The following is an 18,435-nucleotide window of genomic DNA, read 5'->3' as shown; positions in this document are numbered from 1 at the left end:
TTTACAAACTGCGACCTGGCCAAGATAAAGCACAGCAGTGCGACAAAAACAACAACACAGAGTTACACGTAAACAAACGTAGTCAATAACACAGTAGAACATGAAAATAGAAAGATCTATGTACAGTGACATGGCCATACTCGTATTTGTAATTGTATCTGTAAATTGACAGGATGATACTCGCGATCAGGGTTAAACTGAAGTGTTTTAATATGCCTAAATACATTTTTGGCAGAATACCTCACTACACATTCTCACTGCAAAAAAAAAACCTGCAGAAATGTCTGTGGAATGGATCTGCATCTTGGAACAACAGAATCCATCTTATTGACTGATTTCATCAGGAAATAAGTGGACCAGGGACATGTCTGTGGCATGGTAATGGTTGACCAGGGAAATGTTTGTGGCATTGTAGACCAGGGACATGTCCGTGGAATGGTAATGGTTGACCAGGGAAATGTCTGTTGTCAAGGTAATGGTTGACCAGGGAAATGTCTGTGGAATGGTAATGTTTAACCAGGGAAATGTCTGTTGTCAAGGTAATGGTTGACCAGGGCAATGACTGTGGCATGGTAATGGTTGACCAGGGAAATGTCTGTTGTCATGGTAATGGTTGACCGTGAAATGACTGTGGAATGGTAATGGTTGACCAGGGAAATGTCTGTTGTCATGGTAATGGTTGACCAGGGAAATGTCTGTTTTCATGGTAATAGTTGACCAGGGAAATTTCTGTGGCATTGTAATGGTTGACATGTACTGTGGTCTTAAATTACAAACTCTCCTATAAATTATTTAATATTCTAGCAAATGAAAGACCTCAATCCAGATTACATCATGAGGGCACAAAATGATCCATTCACAAGTAGGCCTTTGCCTTGACATTATCAGGACATGACAGGCATAATCACCAGTGCTACAATAACATATCACACACATCCGGGTTATCAGAAGACAAAATGTATCTCTGAGGCCTTAGTTGACTCATAAACAGACCCTACATTCTATAGCCATTCATCTGATAAGAACATGCAAATGTTGACAAATGTCCTTCTCAACACGAGCGAGTTACAACACATTGAATTAATAAATATGTCCCTAAATTATTTTTAACATCAAGATCAGGGGAGAGCGCGAACGCAGTCCCCCACTACCAGAAATTATGCAATCGAGATTTCCACATTTGAGAAATTCGCAGGGGTCAGCACAGCCGGAGTGCAATGGCTGAGCCTCGCCCTGGGTGAACCGCCTTCGTGATCACGGTGTCTCCCTTGCCAGGTAAGTATGAGTTGTACACGTTGGTAGAGGAGTACTCCTTCCAGGACAAAGGTGTTTGACTCACGGTTACCACTTCTACTACTGATAATACCACATCATATTGAACAGGGTTTAATGACGTTTACGAATACAGTTGCGGACAAGGCGAAGAAAAAAGCAATACATTTTGTTTTACTATATTATATCACGGACCGACTATTTTCCCATCAAGCAACACGGTAGAAATTCTAAATACATTGCATTTTTGGTCTAAATGTTGGTCTGGTAACACACAAGTAGGCGATGTACCAAAATGCTGAAATCACATTCGTGCACACAGCCAACCGAAAGACACCATTTATTTCTGGTGTTTTGTAGCGTTCCAGACGTTGTAGGAATAGTTTCATCACGCTTGTTTTCTGCTCTCAGTAAAATATGATTCCACCATCGACCACAGGGTGGCATACGACCCACAGATATGGAGGAGAAACAGTAGCCTACTACTTCATCAACAAGACACGGTAGTAGCTACAATGGGTGGTTTTTAATTAATTGTTTTATTTCACCAGGTAGGCTAGTTAGGAACAAGTTCTCATTTACAAACTGCGACCTGGCCAAGATAAAGCACAGCAGTGCGACAAAAACAACAACACAGAGTTACACGTAAACAAACGTAGTCAATAACACAGTAGAACATGAAAATAGAAAGATCTATGTACAGTGACATGGCCATACTCGTATTTGTAATTGTATCTGTAAATTGACAGGATGATACTCGCGATCAGGGTTAAACTGAAGTGTTTTAATATGCCTAAATACATTTTTGGCAGAATACCTCACTACACATTCTCACTGCAAAAAAAAAACCTGCAGAAATGTCTGTGGAATGGATCTGCATCTTGGAACAACAGAATCCATCTTATTGACTGATTTCATCAGGAAATAAGTGGACCAGGGACATGTCTGTGGCATGGTAATGGTTGACCAGGGAAATGTTTGTGGCATTGTAGACCAGGGACATGTCCGTGGAATGGTAATGGTTGACCAGGGAAATGTCTGTTGTCAAGGTAATGGTTGACCAGGGAAATGTCTGTGGAATGGTAATGTTTAACCAGGGAAATGTCTGTTGTCAAGGTAATGGTTGACCAGGGCAATGACTGTGGCATGGTAATGGTTGACCAGGGAAATGTATGTTGTCATGGTAATGGTTGACCGTGAAATGACTGTGGAATGGTAATGGTTGACCAGGGAAATGTCTGTTGTCATGGTAATGGTTGACCAGGGAAATGTCTGTTTTCATGGTAATGGTTGACCAGGGAAATGTCTGTTGTCATGGTAATAGTTGACGAGGGAAATGTCTGTTGTCATGGTAATTTTTGACCAGGGACATGACTGTGGCATGGTAATGGTTGACCAGGGAAATGTCTGTTGTCATGGTAATGGTTGACCAGGGAAATGTCTGTTTTCATGGTAATAGTTGACCAGGGAAATTTCTGTGGCATTGTAATGGTTGACATGTACTGTGGTCTTAAATTACAAACTCTCCTATAAATTATTTAATATTCTAGCAAATGAAAGACCTCAATCCAGATTACATCATGAGGGCACAAAATGATCCATTCACAATTAGGCCTTTGCCTTGACATTATCAGGACATGACAGGCATAATCACCAGTGCTACAATAACATATCACACACATCCGGGTTATCAGAAGACAAAATGTATCTCTGAGGCCTTAGTTGACTCATAAACAGACCCTACATTCTATAGCCATTCATCTGATAAGAACATGCAAATGTTGACAAATGTCCTTCTCAACACGAAGCGAGTTAAAACACATCGAATTAATAAATATGTCCCTAAATTATTTTTAACATCAAGATCAGGGGAGAGCGCGAACGCAGTCGAGATTTCCACATTTGAGAAATTCGCAGGGGTCAGCACAGCCGGAGTGCAATGGCTGAGCCTCGCCCTGGGTGAACCGCCTTCGTGATCACGGTGTCTCCCTTGCCAGGTAAGTATGAGTTGTACACGTTGGTAGAGGAGTACTCCTTCCAGGACAAAGGTGTTTGACTCACGGTTACCACTTCTACTACTGATAATACCACATCATATTGAACAGGGTTTAATGACGTTTACGAATACAGTTGCGGACAAGGCGAAGAAAAAAGCAATACATTTTGTTTTACTATATTATATCACGGACCGACTATTTTCCCATCAAGCAACACGGTAGAAATTCTAAATACATTGCATTTTTGGTCTAAATGTTGGTCTGGTAACACACAAGTAGGCGATGTACCAAAATGCTGAAATCACATTCGTGCACACAGCCAACCGAAAGACACCATTTATTTCTGGTGTTTTGTAGCGTTCCAGACGTTGTAGGAATAGTTTCATCACGCTTGTTTTCTGCTCTCAGTAAAATATGATTCCACCATCGACCACAGGGTGGCATACGACCCACAGATATGGAGGAGAAACAGTAGCCTACTACTTCATCAACAAGACACGGTAGTAGCTACAATGGGTGGTTTTTAATTAATTGTTTTATTTCACCAGGTAGGCTAGTTAGGAACAAGTTCTCATTTACAAACTGCGACCTGGCCAAGATAAAGCACAGCAGTGCGACAAAAACAACAACACAGAGTTACACGTAAACAAACGTAGTCAATAACACAGTAGAACATGAAAATAGAAAGATCTATGTACAGTGACATGGCCATACTCGTATTTGTAATTGTATCTGTAAATTGACAGGATGATACTCGCGATCAGGGTTAAACTGAAGTGTTTTAATATGCCTAAATACATTTTTGGCAGAATACCTCACTACACATTCTCACTGCAAAAAAAAAACCTGCAGAAATGTCTGTGGAATGGATCTGCATCTTGGAACAACAGAATCCATCTTATTGACTGATTTCATCAGGAAATAAGTGGACCAGGGACATGTCTGTGGCATGGTAATGGTTGACCAGGGAAATGTTTGTGGCATTGTAGACCAGGGACATGTCCGTGGAATGGTAATGGTTGACCAGGGAAATGTCTGTTGTCAAGGTAATGGTTGACCAGGGAAATGTCTGTGGAATGGTAATGTTTAACCAGGGAAATGTCTGTTGTCAAGGTAATGGTTGACCAGGGCAATGACTGTGGCATGGTAATGGTTGACCAGGGAAATGTCTGTTGTCATGGTAATGGTTGACCGTGAAATGACTGTGGAATGGTAATGGTTGACCAGGGAAATGTCTGTTGTCATGGTAATGGTTGACCAGGGAAATGTCTGTTTTCATGGTAATGGTTGACCAGGGAAATGTCTGTTGTCATGGTAATAGTTGACGAGGGAAATGTCTGTTGTCATGGTAATTTTTGACCAGGGACATGACTGTGGCATGGTAATGGTTGACCAGGGAAATGTCTGTTGTCATGGTAATGGTTGACCAGGGAAATGTCTGTTTTCATGGTAATAGTTGACCAGGGAAATTTCTGTGGCATTGTAATGGTTGACATGTACTGTGGTCTTAAATTACAAACTCTCCTATAAATTATTTAATATTCTAGCAAATGAAAGACCTCAATCCAGATTACATCATGAGGGCACAAAATGATCCATTCACAATTAGGCCTTTGCCTTGACATTATCAGGACATGACAGGCATAATCACCAGTGCTACAATAACATATCACACACATCCGGGTTATCAGAAGACAAAATGTATCTCTGAGGCCTTAGTTGACTCATAAACAGACCCTACATTCTATAGCCATTCATCTGATAAGAACATGCAAATGTTGACAAATGTCCTTCTCAACACGAAGCGAGTTAAAACACATCGAATTAATAAATATGTCCCTAAATTATTTTTAACATCAAGATCAGGGGAGAGCGCGAACGCAGTCCCCCACTACCAGAAATTATGCAATCGATATTTCCACATTTGAGAAATTTGCAGGGGTCAGCACAGCCGGAGTGCAATGGCTGAGCCTCGCCCTGGGTGAACCGCCTTCGTGATCACGGTGTCTCCCTTGCCAGGTAAGTATGAGTTGTACACGTTGGTAGAGGAGTACTCCTTCCAGGACAAAGGTGTTTGACTCACGGTTACCACTTCTACTACTGATAATACCACATCATATTGAACAGGGTTTAATGACGTTTACGAATACAGTTGCGGACAAGGCGAAGAAAAAAGCAATACATTTTGTTTTACTATATTATATCACGGACCGACTATTTTCCCATCAAGCAACACGGTAGAAATTCTAAATACATTGCATTTTTGGTCTAAATGTTGGTCTGGTAACACACAAGTAGGCGATGTACCAAAATGCTGAAATCACATTCGTGCACACAGCCAACCGAAAGACACCATTTATTTCTAGTGTTTTGTAGCGTTCCAGACGTTGTAGGAATAGTTTCATCACGCTTGTTTTCTGCTCTCAGTAAAATATGATTCCACCATCGACCACAGGGTGGCATACGACCCACAGATATGGAGGAGAAACAGTAGCCTACTACTTCATCAACAAGACACGGTAGTAGCTACAATGGGTGGTTTTTAATTAATTGTTTTATTTCACCAGGTAGGCTAGTTGGGAACAAGTTCTCATTTACAAACTGCGACCTGGCCAAGATAAAGCACAGCAGTGCGACAAAAACAACAACACAGAGTTACACGTAAACAAACGTAGTCAATAACACAGTAGAACATGAAAATAGAAAGATCTATGTACAGTGACATGGCCATACTCGTATTTGTAATTGTATCTGTAAATTGACAGGATGATACTCGCGATCAGGGTTAAACTGAAGTGTTTTAATATGCCTAAATACATTTTTGGCAGAATACCTCACTACACATTCTCACTGCAAAAAAAAAACCTGCAGAAATGTCTGTGGAATGGATCTGCATCTTGGAACAACAGAATCCATCTTATTGACTGATTTCATCAGGAAATAAGTGGACCAGGGACATGTCTGTGGCATGGTAATGGTTGACCAGGGAAATGTTTGTGGCATTGTAGACCAGGGACATGTCCGTGGAATGGTAATGGTTGACCAGGGAAATGTCTGTTGTCAAGGTAATGGTTGACCAGGGAAATGTCTGTGGAATGGTAATGTTTAACCAGGGAAATGTCTGTTGTCAAGGTAATGGTTGACCAGGGCAATGACTGTGGCATGGTAATGGTTGACCAGGGAAATGTCTGTTGTCATGGTAATGGTTGACCGTGAAATGACTGTGGAATGGTAATGGTTGACCAGGGAAATGTCTGTTGTCATGGTAATGGTTGACCAGGGAAATGTCTGTTTTCATGGTAATGGTTGACCAGGGAAATGTCTGTTGTCATGGTAATAGTTGACGAGGGAAATGTCTGTTGTCATGGTAATGTTTGACCAGGGACATGACTGTGGCATGGTAATGGTTGACCAGGGAAATGTCTGTTGTCATGGTAATGGTTGACCAGGGAAATGTCTGTTTTCATGGTAATAGTTGACCAGGGAAATTTCTGTGGCATTGTAATGGTTGACATGTACTGTGGTCTTAAATTACAAACTCTCCTATAAATTATTTAATATTCTAGCAAATGAAAGACCTCAATCCAGATTACATCATGAGGGCACAAAATGATCCATTCACAAGTAGGCCTTTGCCTTGACATTATCAGGACATGACAGGCATAATCACCAGTGCTACAATAACATATCACACACATCCGGGTTATCAGAAGACAAAATGTATCTCTGAGGCCTTAGTTGACTCATAAACAGACCCTACATTCTATAGCCATTCATCTGATAAGAACATGCAAATGTTGACAAATGTCCTTCTCAACACGAAGCGAGTTAAAACACATCGAATTAATAAATATGTCCCTAAATTATTTTTAACATCAAGATCAGGGGAGAGCGCGAACGCAGTCGAGATTTCCACATTTGAGAAATTTGCAGGGGTCAGCACAGCCGGAGTGCAATGGCTGAGCCTCGCCCTGGGTGAACCGCCTTCGTGATCACGGTGTCTCCCTTGCCAGGTAAGTATGAGTTGTACACGTTGGTAGAGGAGTACTCCTTCCAGGACAAAGGTGTTTGACTCACGGTTACCACTTCTACTACTGATAATACCACATCATATTGAACAGGGTTTAATGACGTTTACGAATACAGTTGCGGACAAGGCGAAGAAAAAAGCAATACATTTTGTTTTACTATATTATATCACGGACCGACTATTTTCCCATCAAGCAACACGGTAGAAATTCTAAATACATTGCATTTTTGGTCTAAATGTTGGTCTGGTAACACACAAGTAGGCGATGTACCAAAATGCTGAAATCACATTCGTGCACACAGCCAACCGAAAGACACCATTTATTTCTGGTGTTTTGTAGCGTTCCAGACGTTGTAGGAATAGTTTCATCACGCTTGTTTTCTGCTCTCAGTAAAATATGATTCCACCATCGACCACAGGGTGGCATACGACCCACAGATATGGAGGAGAAACAGTAGCCTACTACTTCATCAACAAGACACGGTAGTAGCTACAATGGGTGGTTTTTAATTAATTGTTTTATTTCACCAGGTAGGCTAGTTAGGAACAAGTTCTCATTTACAAACTGCGACCTGGCCAAGATAAAGCACAGCAGTGCGACAAAAACAACAACACAGAGTTACACGTAAACAAACGTAGTCAATAACACAGTAGAACATGAAAATAGAAAGATCTATGTACAGTGACATGGCCATACTCGTATTTGTAATTGTATCTGTAAATTGACAGGATGATACTCGCGATCAGGGTTAAACTGAAGTGTTTTAATATGCCTAAATACATTTTTGGCAGAATACCTCACTACACATTCTCACTGCAAAAAAAAAACCTGCAGAAATGTCTGTGGAATGGATCTGCATCTTGGAACAACAGAATCCATCTTATTGACTGATTTCATCAGGAAATAAGTGGACCAGGGACATGTCTGTGGCATGGTAATGGTTGACCAGGGAAATGTTTGTGGCATTGTAGACCAGGGACATGTCCGTGGAATGGTAATGGTTGACCAGGGAAATGTCTGTTGTCAAGGTAATGGTTGACCAGGGAAATGTCTGTGGAATGGTAATGTTTAACCAGGGAAATGTCTGTTGTCAAGGTAATGGTTGACCAGGGCAATGACTGTGGCATGGTAATGGTTGACCAGGGAAATGTATGTTGTCATGGTAATGGTTGACCGTGAAATGACTGTGGAATGGTAATGGTTGACCAGGGAAATGTCTGTTGTCATGGTAATGGTTGACCAGGGAAATGTCTGTTTTCATGGTAATGGTTGACCAGGGAAATGTCTGTTGTCATGGTAATAGTTGACGAGGGAAATGTCTGTTGTCATGGTAATTTTTGACCAGGGACATGACTGTGGCATGGTAATGGTTGACCAGGGAAATGTCTGTTGTCATGGTAATGGTTGACCAGGGAAATGTCTGTTTTCATGGTAATAGTTGACCAGGGAAATTTCTGTGGCATTGTAATGGTTGACATGTACTGTGGTCTTAAATTACAAACTCTCCTATAAATTATTTAATATTCTAGCAAATGAAAGACCTCAATCCAGATTACATCATGAGGGCACAAAATGATCCATTCACAATTAGGCCTTTGCCTTGACATTATCAGGACATGACAGGCATAATCACCAGTGCTACAATAACATATCACACACATCCGGGTTATCAGAAGACAAAATGTATCTCTGAGGCCTTAGTTGACTCATAAACAGACCCTACATTCTATAGCCATTCATCTGATAAGAACATGCAAATGTTGACAAATGTCCTTCTCAACACGAAGCGAGTTAAAACACATCGAATTAATAAATATGTCCCTAAATTATTTTTAACATCAAGATCAGGGGAGAGCGCGAACGCAGTCGAGATTTCCACATTTGAGAAATTCGCAGGGGTCAGCACAGCCGGAGTGCAATGGCTGAGCCTCGCCCTGGGTGAACCGCCTTCGTGATCACGGTGTCTCCCTTGCCAGGTAAGTATGAGTTGTACACGTTGGTAGAGGAGTACTCCTTCCAGGACAAAGGTGTTTGACTCACGGTTACCACTTCTACTACTGATAATACCACATCATATTGAACAGGGTTTAATGACGTTTACGAATACAGTTGCGGACAAGGCGAAGAAAAAAGCAATACATTTTGTTTTACTATATTATATCACGGACCGACTATTTTCCCATCAAGCAACACGGTAGAAATTCTAAATACATTGCATTTTTGGTCTAAATGTTGGTCTGGTAACACACAAGTAGGCGATGTACCAAAATGCTGAAATCACATTCGTGCACACAGCCAACCGAAAGACACCATTTATTTCTGGTGTTTTGTAGCGTTCCAGACGTTGTAGGAATAGTTTCATCACGCTTGTTTTCTGCTCTCAGTAAAATATGATTCCACCATCGACCACAGGGTGGCATACGACCCACAGATATGGAGGAGAAACAGTAGCCTACTACTTCATCAACAAGACACGGTAGTAGCTACAATGGGTGGTTTTTAATTAATTGTTTTATTTCACCAGGTAGGCTAGTTAGGAACAAGTTCTCATTTACAAACTGCGACCTGGCCAAGATAAAGCACAGCAGTGCGACAAAAACAACAACACAGAGTTACACGTAAACAAACGTAGTCAATAACACAGTAGAACATGAAAATAGAAAGATCTATGTACAGTGACATGGCCATACTCGTATTTGTAATTGTATCTGTAAATTGACAGGATGATACTCGCGATCAGGGTTAAACTGAAGTGTTTTAATATGCCTAAATACATTTTTGGCAGAATACCTCACTACACATTCTCACTGCAAAAAAAAAACCTGCAGAAATGTCTGTGGAATGGATCTGCATCTTGGAACAACAGAATCCATCTTATTGACTGATTTCATCAGGAAAGAAGTGGACCAGGGACATGTCTGTGGCATGGTAATGGTTGACCAGGGAAATGTCTGTGGCATTGTAGACCAGGGACATGTCTGTTGTCAAGGTAATGGTTGACCAGGGAAATGTCTGTGGAATGGTAATGTTTGATCAGGGAAATGTCTGTTGTCAAGGTAATGGTTGACCAGGGCAATGACTGTGGCATGGTAATGGTTGACCAGGGAAATGTCTGTTGTCATGGTAATGGTTGACCGTGAAATGACTGTGGAATGGTAATGGTTGACCAGGGAAATGTCTGTTGTCATGGTAATGGTTGACCAGGGAAATGTCTGTTTTCATGGTAATGGTTGACCAGGGAAATGTCTGTTGTCATGGTAATAGTTGACCAGGGAAATGTCTGTTGTCATGGTAATGTTTGACCAGGGACATGACTGTGGCATGGTAATGGTTGACCAGGGAAATGTCTGTTGTCATGGTAATGGTTGACCAGGGAAATGTCTGTTTTCATGGTAATAGTTGACCAGGGAAATTTCTGTGGCATTGTAATGGTTGTGGTCTTAAATTACAAACTCTCCTATAAATTATTTAATATTCTAGCAAATGAAAGACCTCAATCCAGAATACGTCATGAGGGCACAAAATGATCCATTCACAAGTAGGCCTTTTCCTTGACATTATCAGGACATGACAGGCATAATCACCAGTGCTACAATAACATATCACACACATCCGGGTTATCAGAAGACAAAATGTATCTCTGAGGCCTTAGTTGACTCATAAACAGACCCTACATTCTATAGCCATTCATCTGATAAGAACATGCAAATGTTGACAAATGTCCTTCTCAACACGAAACTCAATAGAAGAGCGAGTTAAAACACATGGAATTAAATATGTCCCTAAATTATTTTTAACATCAAGATCAGGGGAGAGCGCGAACGCAGTCCCCCACTACCAGAAATTATGCAATCGAGATTTCCACATTTGAGAAATTCGCAGGGGTCAGCACAGCCGGAGTGCAATGGCTGAGCCTCGCCCTGGGTGAACCGCCTTCGTGATCACGGTGTCTCCCTTGCCAGGTAAGTATGAGTTGTACACGTTGGTAGAGGAGTACTCCTTCCAGGACAAAGGTGTTTGACTCACGGTTACCACTTCTACTACTGATAATACCACATCATATTGAACAGGGTTTAATGACGTTTACGAATACAGTTGCGGACAAGGCAAAGGAAAAGCGATACATTTTGTTTTACTATATTATATCACGGGCCGACCTTTTTCTCATCATGCAATACGGTAGAAATTATATATGCATTGAATTTGTTTTCTAAATGTCCGTCTACATAATCACATTCATTGGTGAACAACTGTAGCCTAATATATTTGTCAGTATTCAGAGATCGCAAGTAAACAATTCAACTTGAACAAAAATGGGGGAATGTTTATCCGACTGGTCGCTCAGGAGCCAAAAGCAGATGACGTCAGACGTATGGAAGACATGTGACTTGAGCTCGTAGGAAGAGGAAGGAGTCAGCGCTGCGTCGATGTGACGAATAATATAGTCTACTATATACTGCATATACTGTATATATACATATATATATATGGTAATATATATATTGTTCCTGATTGCTTGGTAGAGTGTAAACAACACAAAATAAATTATAGGTGCACCAGAGAGTTGAGTGTACAAATTATTTGTAAAAATATATATTATTTAGGCCATTGTTTACTGTAGGCTAATTATTCAAGAGAATGCTTGAATGTATTTAAATGCAGGACTAGTAGGCTGTGTGATGAAATGAAGTAAATAGTAAGGACTAATTGATAACAGGCCAGAAAGCTGAACAACACCAGCATAATGACATACGAGAGAGTCTGCTCTAATGAAGAACAACAAATGGTACAGGTATTTTATAAAGGGCTACAGCAAAGCAAAATAAAAAATAAGTGTCAATAAGTTAAAAGGACATTAGGGTCACATGATCAAGGTGGGGTAGCGGGAGCCTAGTGGTTAGAGTTGCTGGATCGATCCCAGAGCTGACAAGGTAAAAATCTGTCGTTCTGCCTATGAACAAGGCAGAAACCCACTGTTCCTCGGTAAATAAGAATTTGTTCTTAACTGACTTGCCTAGTTAAATAAAGGTGAAATTAAAATACATCTAAATCGCCAAGCTCCTAAAACCATTCTTCTCAAAAAGGGACGATGCAAATTACCACCATTCAAATGAATAATTGGTTTAGGAGACAAGATAAGAATCTAGTCTATTAAAACAGACAGAGCAGGTCATCTTGATTGTGCGACCTTTGTGACCCTTTAAGCAATGGGAGGGTGTAGTAAAGGCTGTTCTTATGCACAACGCAACTCAGCGTTGCCTGGATACAGACTGTAACCATGTATTGTGTGGTTACGGTACCACAAAAACCCGGAGGACTTTGTTTTTATGGCTATGACACTCACAGCCATGATAAAAATGTCATCGTAACACATGGGCTGTCATGTATTATTGCTCAAATATACCACGGCTGTTAGCCAATCAACTTTCAGGGCTCAAAAGCACCCAGTTATTAATACAAAATATACTACAGAATAATGACATGTTTGTAGGTACCGTTGACAACAGAGTACACCGTTGTGTTTCCTAGTCCCCGCTTCGTGTGATGGCCGTTGAAGTGGAACAAGGACATCAGGCCGTAGGTAAAGAGCCTGAAAGTTTAGACCAGAGCCACATAGGGAGCCACATAGGGAGCCACATAGGGAGCCACATAGGGAGCCACATAGGGAGCCACATAGGGCACTATACATAGGAAGTACTTTGTGAATTGAACACTTTCAAACTGCCGAGGAGACAAGGCTCTTGGATGTACTGTCTTTGTTGCAGACCGTTTGTATCACTAACGATACCTTTAAAATGACGTTCTTATTGGATCCATTCTAGAGATATGACATACCTGTCCATGACCTTGTTATTGGATCCATTCTAGAGATATGACACACCTGTCCATGACCTTGTTATTGGATCCATTCTAGAGATATGACACACCTGTCAATGACCTTGTTATTGGATCCATTCTAGAGATATGACATACCTGTCCATGACCTTGTTATTGGATCCATTCTAGAGATATGACACACCTGTCCATGACCTTGTTATTGGATCCATTCTAGAGATATGACACACCTGTCCATGACCTTGTTATTGGATCCATTCTAGAGATATGACACACCTGTCCATGACCTTGTTATTGGATCCATTCTAGAGATATGACACACCTGTCCATGACCTTGTTATTGGATCCATTCTAGAGATATGACACACCTGTCCATGACCTTGTTATTGGATCCATTCTAGAGATATGACACACCTGTCCATCACCTTGTCGGCACAGTCCTTTGTGTCCTTACCACTAATTTGTCTTAACCTTACAATCTGTGTCAAGAGACATTGTTTGAAACACCGGAAGTGATGCAATAACCTCTGTCTCAGGATAACTACTTAAACTAAATATCTACAGGCATTGCTTATAAGACTGAAATTAACTAATTGTATAGCGTTCGGTAGTGTGAAAAATGCTGACTATTTCTACAGTGTAAATGAAATGTCAAAATAAATGTCAATTTCACCATGAGATTCTGTGCATCTACACTTTGGAGCTGCTTGTCTAGTTGCTCAAAGTCTTCCTCCGCCTCCATCCTCTTGACATGAAACTCAACGAGTCTCGGGGCTCTGCTCTCCCAACACGTTCCACCTTCTCTGATATCTCCTCTAATTTAGTTAATTAAGACACACTTCTGAAATTCTGAAAGGAGAACGTTTTGTTGACACTGTGGAAATATGGGGTTGTCACACGCAAGAGGATCCTGACGGACAAGATTGTGATTGCAATTTTTTTTCTTTACATTTTACTTGCAATAAAAGATTGCGATAATAATAATTTACATAATAATAATAATAATGCATATAGTTCGCCGTTTTAATAATATTCTATATTCTAATGGATTCAGTGTTTAACTTTAAACACAAGTTTCAAGTTGATAGTAAATGTTCGGTCATTCCACAAAATAGGTGCCTTTTGAATTAGTGCGTCATTTATGCATTAAATATCAGAGAGAATCAAAAGACACACATTTCGTGGAACAATCCTCTTACTGTCATTATTCAGGAGAAAACAGCTCTGGTCTTGTGGAGGGAATGGGAGGGTGAGAGCTGCGTTGCTATTGGCTCCGTTGGGAGGGAATTGGAGGGTGAGAGCTGCGATGCTATTGGCTCCGTTGGGAGGGAATTGGAGGGTGAGAGCTGCGATGCTATTGGCTCCGTTGGGAGGGAATGGGAGGGGTGAGAGCTGCGATGCTATTGGCTCCGTTGGGAGAGAATGGGAGGGTGAGAGCTGCGATGCTATTGGCTCCGTTGGGAGGGAATGGGAGGGTGAGAGCTGCGATGCTATTGGCTCCGATGGGAGGGAATGGGAGGGTGAGAGCTGCGATGCTATTGGCTCCGTTGGGAGGGAATGGGAGGGTGAGAGCTGCGATGCTATTGGCTCCGTTGGGAGGGAATGGGAGGGTGAGAGCTGCGATGCTATTTGCTCGGTTGGGAGGGAATGGGAGGGTGAGAGCTGCGATGCTATTTGCTCGGTTGGGAGGGAATGGGAGGGTGAGAGCTGCGATGCTATTGGCTCCGTTGGGAGGGAATGGGAGGGTGAGAGCTGCGATGCTATTGGCTCCGATGGGACTGGCATGTAGAAACATGGAATAAATCTTCAAAATTCAAAGCCAACTCAGTGTCAACCCAGAGATAAACAGCTAAAAAATATATTTTTTAAATAAATCTACAAACTACCAAACATATTTTAAGGATAGTTTTAATCTTCAGTTATCAAGTATAATTTCTGCTCATCGTAAGGGACCTAGCGCTGATATGCGAAAGCAACCCAGTCGTGTGCATGTTGTCTGTATGTGCTCTTTAGTTACTACAGTTGAAGTTTACGTAAACCTTAGCCAAGTACATTTAAACTCAGTTTTTCAATATTCCTGACATTTAATCCTAGTAAAAATTCCCTGTCTTACAGTGCCTTGCGAAAGTTTTCGGCCCCCTTGAACTTTGCGACCTTTTGCCACATTTCAGGCTTCAAACATAAAGATATAAAACTGTATTTTCTTGTGAAGAATCAACAACAAGTGGGACACAATCATGAAGTGGAACGACATTTATTGGATATTTCAAACTTTTTTAACAAATCAAAAACTGAAAAATTGGGCGTTGACTTTCTGACCTGACTGGAATTTTAAATGGAAGTGACCCCCAACCATGTACATAGTCACTATGAAAATATAGACCTTTGTGAAAAGCTTTTAGTAAAAGTAAAAGTGAAATATTGTGTTTATTATCCTGTAGTGTTTTAATCTATGAGTGTCTGTGTGTCTCTCTCTCTTTCGCTCTCTGTTTCTGTACATGTGATTGCTCCTGTGTGTGTGTATGTGTACCTCTCTCTCTCTCTCTCTCTCTCTCTCTCTCTCTCTCTCTCTCTCTCTCTCTCTCTCTCTCTCTCTCTCTCTCTCTCTCTCTCTCTCTCTCTCTCTCTCTCTCTCTCTCTCTCTCTCTCTCTCTCTCTCTCTCTCTCTCTCTCTCTCTCTCTCTCTCTCTCTCTCTCTCTCTCTCTCTCTCTCTCTCTCTCTCTCTCTCTCTCTCTCTCTCTCTCTCTCTCTCTCTCTCTCTCTCTCTCTCTCTCTCTCGATCTCTCTCTCTAGATCTCTGTCCAGACACCACTGGATGACTGCCAAGCTAGGAATAATTCTACAGGGACCTGTTGGTCTTCATGTAGATACAGCACCTTGACTTTTTCCACATTTTGTAACGTTTCAGTCTTATTCTTAAACTATTTTTTTCCTCATCAATCTACAAACACTACCCCATAATGACATCACAATACCCCCATAATGGCATCACAATACCCCATAATGACATCACAATACCCTATAATGGCATCACAATACCCCATAATGACATCACAATACCCCATAATGGCATCACAATACCCCATAATGACATCACAATACCCTATAATGGCATCACAATACCCCATAATGACATCACAATACCCCATAATGACAAAGCAAAAATGGGTTTTTAGACATTTTGGCAAATTTATTTAAAAAGAACTACCCGGAAATATCACATTTGCATAAGTATTCAGACCCTTTACTCAGTACTTTGTTGAAGCACCTTTGGCAGTGATTACAGCCTCGTGTCTTCTTGGGTACGACGCTACAAGCTTGGCACACCTGTATTTGTGTAGTTTCTCTCATTCTTCTCTGCAGATCCTCTCAAGTTCTGTCAGGTTGGACGGGGAGTGTTGCTACACAGCTATTTTCAGATCTCTCCAGAGATGTTCGATCGAGTTCAAGTCCGGACAAGTCGGGCACTGCGAATGTCTTTGGGGAAACTGGCTCTGAGAATGGTTGTGTTGATATTCAGCCCGTCTCATGAACCTCTAACAGATCAACACTGTACAGTGACTTCTGTACAGACTGTAACGTAACAAGATGTGAAAAAAGTCAAGGTGTCTGAACACTTTTCGAAATGCACTGTATACAGTGCCTTGCGAAAGTATTCGGCCCCCTTGAACTTTGGGACCTTTTGCCACATTTCAGGCTTCAAACATAAAGATATAAAACTGTATTTTTTTGTGAAGAATCAACAACAAGTCGGACACAATCATGAAGTGGAACAATATTTATTGGATATTTCAAACTTTTTTAGCAAATCAAAAACTGAAAAATTGGGCGTGCAAAATTATTCAGCCCCCTTAAGTTAATACTTTGTAGCGCCACCTTTTGCTGCGATTACAGCTGTAAGTCGCTTGGGGTATGTCTCTAACAGTTTTGCACATCGAGAGACTGAAATTTTTTCCCATTCCTCCTTGCAAAACAGCTCGAGCTCAGTGAGGTTGGATGGAGAGCATTTGTGAACAGCAGTTTTCAGTTCTTTCCACAGATTCTCGATTGGATTCAGGTCTGGACTTTGACTTGGCCATTCTAACACCTGGATATGTTTATTATTGAACCATTCCATTGTAGATTTTGCTTTATGTTTTGGATCATTGTCTTGTTGGAAGATAAATCTCCGTCCCAGTCTCAGGTCTTTTGCAGACTCCATCAGGTTTTCTTCCAGAATGGTCCTGTATTTGGCTATATCCATCTTCCCATCAATTTTAACCATCTTCCCTGTCCCTGCTGAAGAAAAGCAGGCCCAAACCATGATGCTGCCACCACCATGTTTGACAGTGGAGATGGTGTGTTCAGGGTGATGAGCTGTGTTGCTTTTACGCCAAACATAAAGTTTTGCATTGTTGCCAAAAAAGTTCAATTTTGGTTTCATCTGACCAGAGCACCTTCTTCCACATGTTTGGTGTGTCTCCCAGGTGGCTTGTGGCAAACTTTAAACAACACTTTTTATGGATATCTTTAAGAAATGGCTTTCTTCTTGCCACTCTTCCATAAAGGCCAGATTTGTGCAATATACGACTGATTGTTGTCCTATGGACAGAGTCTCCCACCTCAGCTGTAGATCTCTGCAGTTCATCCAGAGTGATCATGGGCCTCATGGCTGCATCTCTGATCAGTCTTCTCCTTGTATGAGCTGAAAGTTTAGAGGGACGGCCAGGTCTTGGTAGATTTGCAGTGGCTCTTTGGGATGTTTAAAGCTTGGGAAATCTTTTTGTATCCAAATCCGACTTTAAACTTCTTCACAACAGTATCTCGGACCTGCCTGGTGTGTTCCTTGTTCTTCATGATGCTCTCTGCGCTTTTAACGGACCTCTGAGACTATCACAGTGCAGGTGCATTTATACGGAGACTTGATTACACACAGGTGGATTGTATTTATCATCATTAGTCATTTAGGTCAACATTGGATCATTCAGAGATCCTCACTAAACTTCTGGAGAGAGTTTGCTGCACTGAAAGTAAAGGGGCTGAATAATTTTGCACGCCCAATTTTTCAGTTTTTGATTTGTTAAAAAAGTTTGAAATATCCAATAAATGTCGTTCCACTTCATGATTGTGTCCCACTTGTTGTTGATTCTTCACAAAAAAACACAGTTTTATATCTTTATGTTTGAGGCCTGAAATGTGGCAAAAGGTCGCAAAGTTCAAGGGGGCCGAATACTTTCGCAAGGCACTGTATATACCACAGAATATCTTTACTGTAATATATTCTACATATATACCACAGAATATCATTACTGTAATATAT

At 41.1% G+C, this 18,435-nt stretch overlaps 3 non-coding genes and 3 pseudogenes across 3 annotated transcripts; all 6 read right to left on the bottom strand.

Moving 5' to 3' along the window:
• Positions 1-1,119: 1,119 nt before the first annotated feature.
• Positions 1,120-1,283, bottom strand: LOC118937118. Its single transcript, XR_005034512.1, has one exon. It is a non-coding gene; the product is annotated as a U1 spliceosomal RNA (small nuclear RNA).
• A 1,868-nt stretch (positions 1,284-3,151) lies between these two features.
• On the bottom strand, positions 3,152-3,277 carry LOC118937031 (annotated as a pseudogene).
• Positions 3,278-5,132: 1,855 nt separating this feature from the next.
• Positions 5,133-5,296, bottom strand: LOC118936990. Its single transcript, XR_005034414.1, has one exon. It is a non-coding gene; the product is annotated as a U1 spliceosomal RNA (small nuclear RNA).
• Positions 5,297-7,164: 1,868 nt separating this feature from the next.
• On the bottom strand, positions 7,165-7,290 carry LOC118937033 (annotated as a pseudogene).
• A 1,868-nt stretch (positions 7,291-9,158) lies between these two features.
• LOC118937030 lies at positions 9,159-9,284 on the bottom strand (annotated as a pseudogene).
• Positions 9,285-11,106: 1,822 nt separating this feature from the next.
• On the bottom strand, positions 11,107-11,270 carry LOC118937117. Its single transcript, XR_005034511.1, has one exon. It is a non-coding gene; the product is annotated as a U1 spliceosomal RNA (small nuclear RNA).
• Between the last annotated feature and the right edge of the window lie 7,165 nt (positions 11,271-18,435).

The sequence above is a fragment of the Oncorhynchus mykiss genome, chromosome 10, assembly GCF_013265735.2.
Source record: "Oncorhynchus mykiss isolate Arlee chromosome 10, USDA_OmykA_1.1, whole genome shotgun sequence".
Classification (NCBI taxonomy): Eukaryota; Metazoa; Chordata; class Actinopteri; order Salmoniformes; family Salmonidae; genus Oncorhynchus; species Oncorhynchus mykiss.
This window is presented reverse-complemented; position numbering and strand designations above follow the sequence as displayed.